This window comes from Watersipora subatra, chromosome 5 (assembly GCF_963576615.1).
Source record: "Watersipora subatra chromosome 5, tzWatSuba1.1, whole genome shotgun sequence".
NCBI lineage: Eukaryota > Metazoa > Bryozoa > Gymnolaemata > Cheilostomatida > Watersiporidae > Watersipora > Watersipora subatra.
In genome coordinates this window covers 17,471,314-17,484,092 of record NC_088712.1, presented here as the reverse complement: position 1 = coordinate 17,484,092, position 12,779 = coordinate 17,471,314, and the positions used below count along the sequence as shown (strand labels likewise).

General features: G+C 31.7%; 1 long non-coding RNA gene across 1 annotated transcript in view; it reads left to right on the top strand.

The window, feature by feature from the left end:
• Positions 1-12,388, top strand: part of LOC137396465 (uncharacterized) — a 33,646-nt gene extending 21,258 nt beyond the window's left edge. Inside the window, exon 2 of the long non-coding RNA XR_010978554.1 lies at positions 11,848-12,388. This is a non-coding gene — a long non-coding RNA (uncharacterized lncRNA). The remainder of the gene's footprint in view (positions 1-11,847) is intronic.
• The last annotated feature ends 391 nt before the right edge of the window (positions 12,389-12,779 follow it).

Sequence of the window (12,779 nt, the reverse complement as noted above, 5' to 3'; positions counted from 1 at the left end):
TTATGATTTATTTCATACGTAGTACTTACATTTATTTTACGACAGTGTTTAATCTAAACATTTATGAGTGGACCTATATTATATTATTTGTATTTTAATACACCTGCTGTTGCTGTCAGACGTACCTGTATAAGACGTAGGCTCTTAAAATAATGGCAGTCGGTCTCTCACCATATCTTGCAGCCTGCTGCATTGTGGTGCTCTATGAAGTTTAATAAATTCTTGACCACTTAATGTTATGATTGTTAAACGTAAAAAACTTATAACTAGTTTGCATTCCATTAACCCTACTAGTCAATTTGATTAAATTTGTGTTTTATTGAGAAACTAGGTGAATGCCCTGCATATCACGAGTAATAGCAACACAGCTTATGAGAATTACATTACCTATTCTACAACCTTGCCCAGGTCCAAACACACTGAGCGATTTTATTATGTGCTTCATGAGAAGCGCAGAGATCTTTTTGGTGTGCGTCTAAACACACTTAAGCGGATTCACTAGCCAACGATAACTAGAGCACGCTCACAAGCTGCCAATAAAATCCGGATCATTAGTTTTTTCAGAGTTGTTAATAAACTTAGGTAAGTCAGTACGGAGTCGTCTATGCAACAACATGAACATATTTTGTGTTTGATATTGGGCCTATCTCACTTTCATAAATTGTAAACTACAAGAATACATAAGAAAAAAATGATAATTGTATTTTTAACAGTTGTATTTTACGATTTTTATATATATTTTACTTTATAGTAGTTTTTTATGTTTAATATAGTGAATATTTACCATTCTCAAGATGGTCAACGCAGGTGAACAAAGTGAACAAACCACTGACACAGAGTTGCAGATCATTGCAGCACAGAAACAAGGGTTTCAAATTAAGCAACTCCAAATACCGACCTAACACAATATAATTGATCCTAGATGCAAACCGTTCAAAAATGCCGCAGAGCTCATTCAACACATCAAAAGTTGATGCAAGCAGCTACGAGAAAATGTATACACCGAGTTGCATAACCATAATGCAAGTGTTGTGTACAGAACATTATGCAATGAGTACAACCTCAGTATACCACCACACCAATTGAAAGTTTTAAAGATAACTCTGGTAAATTAAGTAATTTTAATTAGAATAATATATTGTAGCACATTGGCAGATGATAACAAGAGAGTAACTACAATGGATAAGTGCTACCCAATGATACAACATAGGCAGCAAAATAGGTTGGATGAACATTTGGTTAAATTGTTGGTGTTGACTCGATTGATATTGCTAGTAAATCTTTTTAGTTCAGTACTAAGTGTTTTACTAGCTAAAGTGATAGAATGGTATATTTATGAATTTGTTCATATGTGCATGGGTTTAAATCTCAAATGATCTGATCTTCTTTCCCAATCACCAACCAGGCTTTAGATAGGCAGACAGAGCAGTCTGGTTCTTGTTATAGTAAAGAACAATAAACCATGCAGTAGCAATGACAGGAACCATGAAAATATGAACCAATAAACCAATGATATGTTGTTTAAACAACGGTAAAGCTTTTAGCATTTAACACAGATATGTGGTTGCTAAGAGTAGCCTGACCAGTTCTCTCTGTATACTAGCTTAAAATATAGTTCTCTTGCTGAACTTAATCTACAATATAAATGCTTGGTTAGTTCAGCATACGTACATGTATTACCAAGGAGAGGTTCGCAGTCTTTTTTATATTTAGATAACAACTACATTTGCTACACACGGAGTCAAGCAGTCTAATGTAGCTGGTCCAGATTAACCATATGAGTTAAAACAAACTGAATGGTAGATTGAACCTGAACCAACTCATTTGATCTTAACTTGTTCTGTGACATACATATCATGTTCTCATAACATAATCTGCGGGTGTTATCAGAGTGCAATGTATTTTTAAGATTATCTTCTTTATTGCAACGATTGTGTTGTCAGTCTGATCTGTTATCTATTTCGCATCACTGAAATTATTCAACTTGGTGGGTTTATGGAATGAACCAACTTTTTGTCATGCTCAAGAAGATTAGCAATTCTGATTTCAGCATTTAATGCGATTCGATTCTGAGCTCATAAGCCAATTAACTTGTGTCTCAGGACACTCTTTTCCATACCAAGCAATTACATGTAAATTATTCAGTTACCACACTGTCAAAAAGAAGCATAAAACAAGGTATTTTGGTAGAAAAAATATTTACAATTGTTGTATTTCAGTATAAATACTAAAAAAGTTACAAATATTCGTTTCGGTGTTAAAATTGGCAACAAAATGCAATTTATGTTAACTGCACTAAACATTTTTCCCACGGTAAGAAATTTAAAAGTGAGAATGGTAACTGTGATTATTTGTTATGTAAAAATAAATTCTTACTGCAAATATTTTTCATTTTCTAGATAATGTGGTGTATTCAGCTAGTTTGTTAATAAACTGACTTTAATTTTATTGTCTATATTTATCATTGTCTTTTTCCGGGTTTCATTTTTTACTTGTGTTAACAATAAGGTTTAATAGACCATTTAAAACTTTTTTTTAACTGATTCAAGGAGAATGATCGATTGATAAAGTTTTCAAGTGACTCATGGTTTCTCTGTCTATCTGTCTAGAGGAACGGCTGAGTGTTGAGAAAATTTTTTATAGCATGCATAAACTAAACTGCAAACTGCTAGCTTGGTAGACCAACAATCTAAATTCTGCACCAATCAACTGTCATCTATTCTTTCAGATTATTTGCTGACATCACAACATGATGCTTTTTATAAACAACATAATTTTCACTAACCTGTAGTTGACTTATTTGTTGTTACATCATGACAGCTTGTTTTACTTGAGTACTAGATATTTTGCTAGTCAAATCATTAATGCAGTCCCAACATAAAACTAGTTTTAACAAAGAATATGAATACAGACTAATCAAACCGAGAGCTTTTCTTTGCAATTTATCTGGTCACCTGACGCGACCTCTGACAACACACTAAATTTTTTGTTATATTAAAACATAACTCTGACAAGCATGCAGTTGACCTGATTGATGATACACTGTAACAGCTCTTCTTACTTGAGTACTGGGTATTTTACTAGCTAAAGTGATTAAGCGGTATATTGATGTACTAACATAGAACATTATTGTCTCACTGAAAACACAATCTACAATATAATTAGCCTACTGCATTATTTTCTCAAATGCATTTACCGAAGTCTTTTGTAAGTATGTTTTCAATGTCAAAATAACACCTACCCTGCAGTCTAACAACTAGCATTTGGTAGTCTACCAGTTTCCGGTCAACCAAAAAATTTAGAGCAGTCGGCGTGATTGGATGAACCGGGAAAAACCAAACCGATCATATACTTTAGCTCCTAAGTGCTTAGAGGCGGAAACTGAACAGTTTCTTTTTTTTGTATTTCAAAGAACACAGTTCAATGCTAGTTAGTGCTACAAGACAGTACACTGTTTGCATAAGTACGATTACCTCTTATCTTGTTGTATGACTACACTTATCAATGGTTAGTCATTGTTACATGACAGAATCAAGAAAAGTAAGAAGTCAGTCTGTTCCAGGCATTACTTATCACTGTTAACCTCTTGTTTGTAAGTGTGTGTTACTAGTAGCACAAAAGCTATTGGCACATTACTTCATTAGGAAGCAGTTTTTATGTATTCAGCATGTATTCAGGACAAGCTGGTAATTTCAACCTAAAAAGCTCACCAGCATCTACAGAACGAATTTCAAAGAGACTGCATGAAATCAGTGCATACTTATTTAAAATCAACAAAATGGAAACACTTGGGACTGCTGAGCAAGAAATGGTGCTTTTTATAGTTTGTTCACTTGTTTTATACAAACCTTTTAAAGAGCAAAATATATGGTTTTCATCTGTGCAGATAGTTAGTTTCCTGGCACTAAGATTACCAGTAACTTCAAAACCGCTCTGTATGTTAGACAGAATGATGGTTGATGCCACAAGACCACCCAGACAGTATTACAGTTTAAGTATTTACAAATAAACAAGAGTTTATGTCTTTGAAAACTTTCTTAAGTATAAAACATTAAATCTGGTTAAGGAAATCATTTCATGAAGTGCTTTCATTTTTCAAACATGATTTTAATCATTTTAACTGAAGTCAACAGACAGTTCTGCTTTTCTTGGAACAAATTGCTATTTTCAAAAAATGTTAATTTATGAACAAATGCCTTTATACTATTCAGTGCTTTTGACTTACTTTATTTGGTTGCTTAACGAAAAGTTTTACCTTCCTGAAAACCTTTCGTGATGAAAATTATAATGAAATAGATTTAAGTGGTAAATTCATTTTTAAGCATTTTAAAAAAAAATGTTTTGTGATATTAGTGATATGAGTAATGCCACACTGTTTATAGTTGATATGCCTCTTATAACAAATACGTCCTATGAAGTGGAAAAAAATCAAAAGTTTATTATGACTCACTACACTGCTTAGGAATAAATTCTTGTTTCTAGCAGAAAAGAGCTACCATCCATCATGGTCCTAAAAAGTGATAGTTTGCAACCCAAAATGTCTATAACTGTAAAAAATCATAATATCTATTTGGATAATCTAAGCATCTCTTTAAAGTTTTTGATAATTGGTTGAATGAGTAATGTAAGTTAATTGCGACCTAATTTCACGCCCAAACTTCAAAAATCTAAAATTATTTAGATCGAAGTAATCAGTAATGTAACATGAAGCATAGTTATCTTTGACAATGTAATATAATCAAGCTGGTCAGATAAATATACTTGGGGGTATATAATCTGCAAAATCATAAGGAGCAAGTTAGAGTTTGAGTTTAAAAGTATGAACAATGTTCATCAATCTCTGTTGACTCTCATCACAGATTCCGTAAAATGAAGAAATTTGCTTCTCCAGACGATCTCGCCCCCTCCATTGGCACTATCATAGAACCCATTCAGATAAGAATCATGGCATCTTTCAAACCACCAGCCACCTGCAAATAAAAAAAGACTTGCTCTTGTGATATAACAAAATTGTTAGTTAAAGTGTGTATATATAAGCTCATTGTCTTGTTAATAAAATGAGGAATTATATTGCAAATGCAAAAGTAAGACGATTTTTCCGAATTCTCAGCATAGTACAAAATATTTTGGTTTGTCATCAAACTTTATTGATAAATCGTTAAGATTTAACATACTTTTTAAATATTCAGCAAAGTATCTACTGATTACATACCAAATAAACTACACAATCATCTTTCTAGATTATCAAATTTATCCTTGAATTATAAGAAATACTATACCTGAGAAATGATTTCGACATATGAAATGACATACGGAATGATCATACAAACCATTCGAACTGCCACTGCTATGGCTGCATATTTAACCAAGAGAATTGTTGCATGCAAAGTAAATATGTAAGAAGATACATGCCTGTCCAAACTTAAGCACAGTTGCCACAGTCAACATCATTATCCCGATCAGCTGTGCTAAATTCCATTTCATTGTGGTTGGAGAAGGTGGAGCTATCCATAGTTCCATGGTAGCTGACATTGCGTACCTGTCGATATGACACAGGAATCCCTTACTCTATCATTGATCAAGTCAGAAACTACTTGACAGTTGAGTTCATATAACTTTGAGTAAACCACAAACCAAAATTTAATGTTTTATTTTAAAGTGCATATGGTATTATATTCAATACTAGCTAAATTATATTTTCTAATTCGTAATTAAGTACATTTATTATTATACATAAAATATTAACACACTATGATGCAGTTTTTTTGGCTGCATCAAATTGAATATAAGTTTTATGAGATCTTTCATGTCATCCATAATATAAATAGCAAATTTTTGCGGCTTCAAAATAACTCAGTTTAAGGAATTTCAAGGAAACAGCAATTCAACTCACAGTCTTTTGCATCATAGATCATGTAAAGATTGATTTTTGTTGTGTATTTAGATGTGAAACACAGCTATTTAATCCTTAATTATTTGACTATTCTAACTTCGATGAACCAGTTCAATTCAGCTCACACAAATAGACAAAATCAAATTTTGTCAAACTTGATCAAAAATCAAAAAATTTACTGAAAGTGAAACATTTAAGTGAAAACTAGAACTGTTGATCCCCACCAACTGACATTAGTTTGTTTCAGGGTTGGCTTGGCAGGGAAATAATTTCATATAGATGAGTTTGAAAACCCATAGTAACTTTATAACACAAACTCTGCTAACCAAAACCATCTAAGTTTTATATATGTTCTGTATATAATAAATAGTAGTAACGAAGTAGTATATTAACCTTAATAACTATAGCTATCTACAGCAACTTTTGAGTATTCAGTGTTTATCATCTGCAAGAAAATGTATCGTTACTGTGCACGGTGTGTATCCTATGGAGATCTTACCCTTGATACAATTGGATTAAATAAACTTTGCATTTGACTTCAATAAACTTAATTCAATAAACACGTACTAAGCAGCTAAGTTTTATTGTGTATTTTATTAGAAAAAACTTTGATATTTTCAATGTCTCTATAGTTCTTACCTGCTTACGGTTTCATTTTCACTACAACTTATACCGAGTAATGCTGAGTTAAAGGAAAGAGCATAACATTTATTTCAGGTGTAGAAGGAGGGATTTCAACAAATAGCACCTTGAAATTTTTGTGATTCCAACGTATTCAGCACACTGGCCATTAACATTGAACTTTGTGAGATCTTTTTTTGATGACGAATGGCAAAAAAATGCAGTATGGAAGAAATGCAAAAACATAATGTCTTCAAATGTTCTATCTTTTCAACATTTTTGTAGAAATAGATTTTTTAAAAATCCCAAATATTTCAACAGTGGTTAATGTGGTTGGTTATTATTGACGATGTAAATATTATATTCAGAATAAATTCTACTCATTTTATTTTCAGTTCTGACTAAATTGCTTCATTAAACAGAATATCTTATAGCAGTCTAGTAACTGTACAAATAAAGAATAAAAATATTTTTCATATGCATTATATAAATATTAATCAATTAATAAATAAATTAAGTATAATGAGGTTTAAATGTCATATTTGTTTCAACTGGAAACCAAGTATCAGTATACATCTTGACACATATACGTATGATATGTATGACATGTAAAATATGTAAAATACCTATGATACATATGATACATCTGATACATTTGATACATTTGATACATGTGATATGTACGATAAATATGATACAAATGATGTGTATGATTCATATGATGCATGTAATGTTATATATGGCATATGTGATACACATGTTACACTTGATATGTCATTGTCTGATACATAGGATATGTATTATACATAGTATACCTATGATACATGTAATACGTGTAATATGTGTTATATATACAACAGGTATAGTATGTAAAATAAATATAATATGTATATTATGCATATGAGTGTAATATTGTCATGAGTGTAAATTATTTTGCAAAAATCCTTATTTTTAATGCAGTTTATCAGTGACCAGTTACTAGACGCATTGCAACTACTAATTTTTACTAATTTTTGATCTGTCTGCGGGTTTTCATTAAATAATATTGAAACTTGTTCTCAATATTTTACCAGTAATTATAAAAATATCAAATGTAATAACATTAATAAAAATACATATATACATTTGTATGCATGAATGCATTTTTTCGTGAAACATTTATTTGCACGCCGTGGCTCTTTATTTTTCAACCTTTACCTTAGTGCTTTATTAGAGGTGACGCTCAAAATAAAGTTTGGCATTATATTTTTCAAATACTTCTTCCGGATTTTGAGCTGTTAAATTTAATTTTGTCATGGAATAATTAAATGTTGCCTATACTTTGCACTCTCCTTTGGGCGGTCTGACCTTAACCCTTTTGGAGAAAAGAAATTTGCTAACGTACCTCCAACTTATCATAGATTTGCTAAATAAATATGCATGGAGAAGCTGATATATGTTTCTACCAGTTGATATTTACTGATTGCTATTAGCCAACAATAATGTTGTAGCCTGTGTTGCAGTTGGTTCTAGCTGTCATGATTGTAATCAGCTATAATATTGAAGGTATATTTTTATTTTATACTTTTACTGAACAAGGTTTTGTAAAAGCACATTGCACTCATTGATATGCTTATTATAATTCACAGCCAAAACTGGCTTTTTATGTGAAATAGAAAAATGAGTTATGAGTGTCGATCTATTGTGAAGTTAAGTTCAGATTACCACAATTATTTCATGCAAACTTTTAAGTTATATAATACCATAAAACAAAAAAAATTTTAAAATAAATTTTAAGAAAAGTGACGTAAACAAACTATAATTATAACATCTGAAAACACCAAAGTTAGCACTTTCAAACAAGTAACATTATTTTTGAAAATGAAAAAATATTCATTGTTTGCACTGCCAGTTATGCTTTGATTATTGCATTCGTTTGAAACCATTTTCATACTAATTTGGCCGTTCAACACCTTCTACGATGTATTGTGTTTTCAAATTCTCACAAACGCAGCTGAGTTTTTCAATATTAGTACCAAAGCATTTTCAAACTGAGAAAATTTTTTTACGTGATGCTTATTTTGATTAAAGACTTTGAGCACAAATACAGATAAACCTCACCTAATCTAGATAGCCTAATAATGTTAACCTCCCAATATGTTGTAACACACTTGTCTCTGTAAATGCAAGAACATTTTCCAACATACAATGAGCTATATAGGTTGCGCTTAACAAGGAACTACTTTTAGCCTGATAAATTTGATAATTATTGTTATGGTGTTGTAATAAAAGTTTCTAACAAAAATTCCTTGAGTTGTAAAATGAACTTCAATACAAACAGAAACAGCAAACAAATTTGTGGTCATTGATGCAATCGAGTCGTTATTAGAATGATTTTGTGAACACTTCTCTACTGAGCACTTGCTATTATGGGTTCATGAAAACTAAAAGTGTCAAATTCTATTGGCCAAGTAAAAGTGGCGTTCAAATAGAAGTGACATTCAAATGCAAGTGACATTCAATTAAAGGATAGGAATCTATTCTCAACCCTTTTTTTATAGTGGCGTTCTGATAGTGGTGGTGTTCCAATAAATGTAGAGATCAAATGCAGATGTTTATTACATATATAAGCATCTATTTTATATATACATACACATATGTGTATACACAAGTACAAAAAATGTGCATGTACCAAAGTTTTGCTTTTTATTTTATACTATACACCTAGTTCAATGAATTCAGTGGTTTCACACTACTATGAATCTGGCCTGACCACTTCTGATTGCAACAACACTGTGTATAATCGATTGAAGCCTTATTGTTAAAAGGGTTTAAGATTGAAGGGTTATATTGGTATTAATCCTTATAAGTTATCCTTTAACTTGTACAAGTTGTAAGTTTGTGGTTTCTATATTTTATCATACATATACTATATTTTGTCCTATAATTATAATTTTGAGCCAATAACATTAACATGTCATTCTACGCATCATAAAAAGTTGAAAGTATGAGACATTGACTAAACTCAGTTGTCATCAGAATACGGCAAAACTATAGGTCGCGTTTATTCAATGACACATACATACAATTTATGCAGCTTGCACAATGTGTTCAATTTGAAACAACAATACATTATAAGTAGTTTATCAGTATGTAAGAGGTGTGTCTGTATAAAGATAAAGGTTGAACATGTGTGTTTGAGTAAATATCAGTTAGCCTATCATTCATAAGTGTTTATCAGCCATTTGATATTTACATAAGAATTATAAGACTTTGACATGTTACCTGCCACATGTTCCACCTGCCAATAGTTTATCACTCGTATAAGCATAAACTTTATGGTAAAACCTTTTAGTAGCAGTCCTGTTTGTTATGATCAGGATCAAAGTATTTAAAAGAATTTATGTACCAACTTTAAATTAAACCTAAAAATCTCCATGCAATACTATAGTGATTGATACTATTCTGAAGTGACAAATATCTTCCATATTAGCTGGGAAGTTTTATGCTTAAAATAGTGCTCAGATATTAATCCTCAATAATATGGTTTTCTTTGAACAATGCAAACAATAACACCATGAAACTGCAAAAATATATTTGTAGCGTTGCTATAGAAATGTTTCACTACAGCATCAAAACACACTGGTACCAGCTGAAATAAGTGCTACAACCACAACTTGTGTTGCCAATTGAATCACCAGTGCTCTTTCTCAAGTTTTTAAGTGTAATGTTTAAATCAGGTTACAATGACAATAGTATAATTTTTTTATTTCTTTCTTGACAATTTGCTAGGTTTAATTAGAGTTTCACACAGAAACAACAATGTGATAATAACGAAAGTCAAGTATATAGACTAATTACTAATCGCTACAGATACCTTTTATCTAATGAAGGTATACATGTATTTGGGTAGTAACTTTATTAGAAGTTTTGCATTAGTTGTTTTCATCTCTTACATGTATATCACATATAATTATTATACAATGTCACAAATTTACTATATTAGGTCAGTAATAATAGTATGGCGTTCTACACATTAAGGAACAATGATAACTAAAAAAACAGGTTTTAGCATGATACATTGACTAAACTCAATTGTCATTATAAAAAAGCCAAACTATTAGACATGCCTATTCAATGAGACATTCCAACAATTCACTTTACTAATAAAAGTTATGCAATATGTACAATATACTCATTGTGGATCAACAATACATTATAAGTAGTTTATCAGCATCTAAGAGGTGTGTCTGTATAGAGATAAAGGTTGAACACGTGTATTTGAGTAAATTTCAATTAGCTTATCATTTTAGAGTGTGTACTAGCTGTTCAAATATTTACATAAAAGTTATGAGACTTTGAAATGCGACCTGCCACATGTTCCACCTTCAAATGGTTCACCAGCCATATAACCATAAACTTCATGGTAGAACCTTTTTTGTAGCAGAGCTGTTTATTATGATCAGGATATAGATGTTTAAAATAATGTATGTACCGACTTAAAATTAAACTAAAAAAACTCAATCAATCATATAAAGATTTATACTATATTGAAAAGTGACAAACATATTTTATGATGACTCGGAAGATTATGGTTGTAATAATGCTCAGATATTGATTCTTAATAATAGGTTTTTTTTGATAAATACAAACACTTGTTTTGATTAGAGCTCATCAGAAAAAAATGTTCATGAAATATCTAGTAGTAATTGGGGTGCCCTGGACACAACCTTTCTGTGTCACACTTATTTTGCAAAGCTAGTTCATTAAATAGATTGACTGATTTCCACTTTATGAGCAGGATTTAATTTTACTAACGGCTGGTTAGCCGTTAAACATTTACAAAAAATTATAACACTTTATCATGGGACCAGCCATATTTTATTATACTATACAGTTTAAACCGTTATTTTCCTATACAATATATTTATTAAAAAATGTTGTCTACAGTGGTGAAGAAACATTTTTTAATTATCTAATTCAAACACCCCAATGTAAAAACTATCAACACGTTAAATAGCTATTTTACATATTAAAAATGAGTAATAGTATAGTATGCTAACTATAGAAGCAATAGTTACTTACAGTATATTTAGCTTATTTATTGTATTTATTGGTTATGATCTGCAATAAAATGCAATGTTACATTTACTATGGTGTACGTGCTGTATGGAGTTCTTACTTTTGATACATTAAATACATAGATACAGACTTTTGTACCATAAACATTGAACTTAAAGTTTTATAAATGTTGTTTACTAAACACAAACTCAAAGCTATGTTTCACCATGAGCTATATTAAACTTCAACTTTGCCATAAGTTAAACTCTTATTATGGAGTTGCCTTCTCCTAGGTATCACACTTGAAGGAGCGAGTGGAGCTACTGGAGCGACAACTCCAAGAGCAGAAGGAAGCCTATGGCGAGCTGTATAGCCAGATGTCTGTTGCCTTAAAAGACCTCCAACACAGCGCTTACTAATTTATAATTGTACCTGTGGTTTTGACATGTCTGAACATGCCCGTGACACTGAGGGCTTGAAATATTATATTCAGCTGATCGACTATTTATAAAGTTACTTGAGTATTTCTTTGGATAACTACCATTTCTTAATATATGTTCTACTGCAGTTTATAATTAATTACTTTGCGAAATCTCTTGAGGTCGTTATACATTCATTGCTACAGAGGCGGTGAGCTCAGATATTTTTAACCTCCACCTGTCGACAGAAAAGTGTTGCAGCTTCTTTGCTAAGGGAACTTACATATTTACTAGCCTACAGTAACTTGCTGAGCAGCAAAGTTTTTCTTCGTTTGAGCGTCTGTCAATAAATAAATAATCATTACTTATATTAGAATTAATAGGCCTATATGAATATATTTGGTTGAGTTGTGGTTTTGGTGGTTTTTGGCTGACCAGATTACAAGGAGCATCCGTGGCTCAGAAGTTAGGTGCTGACTTGTGATCAATAGGTCAGGGGTTCAAACCACATGAGGACTAGTGGTGATCTTAGGAGGAGCACCCAAACAACAATAGCTCCCGTGCCTATTATTCCTTTGGTAAGGCGGGCCGATGGTGATTAAGCTGACTCATCCATCCACACTCCAGAGCAGATGTGCAGGGTAGCTAGTGACCTTGCAGGACTAAAAACAATAATTGGTGGGGGGGGTGGGGAGCTCCTCTGTGAGACAACTTGCCAAAAAACCTAAAACTTGTCAAGAACATTTATAGCTATAGGAAGTTGGAGGAAAGCATAATCGCCTACGTCTTCACAGGACACAATACTT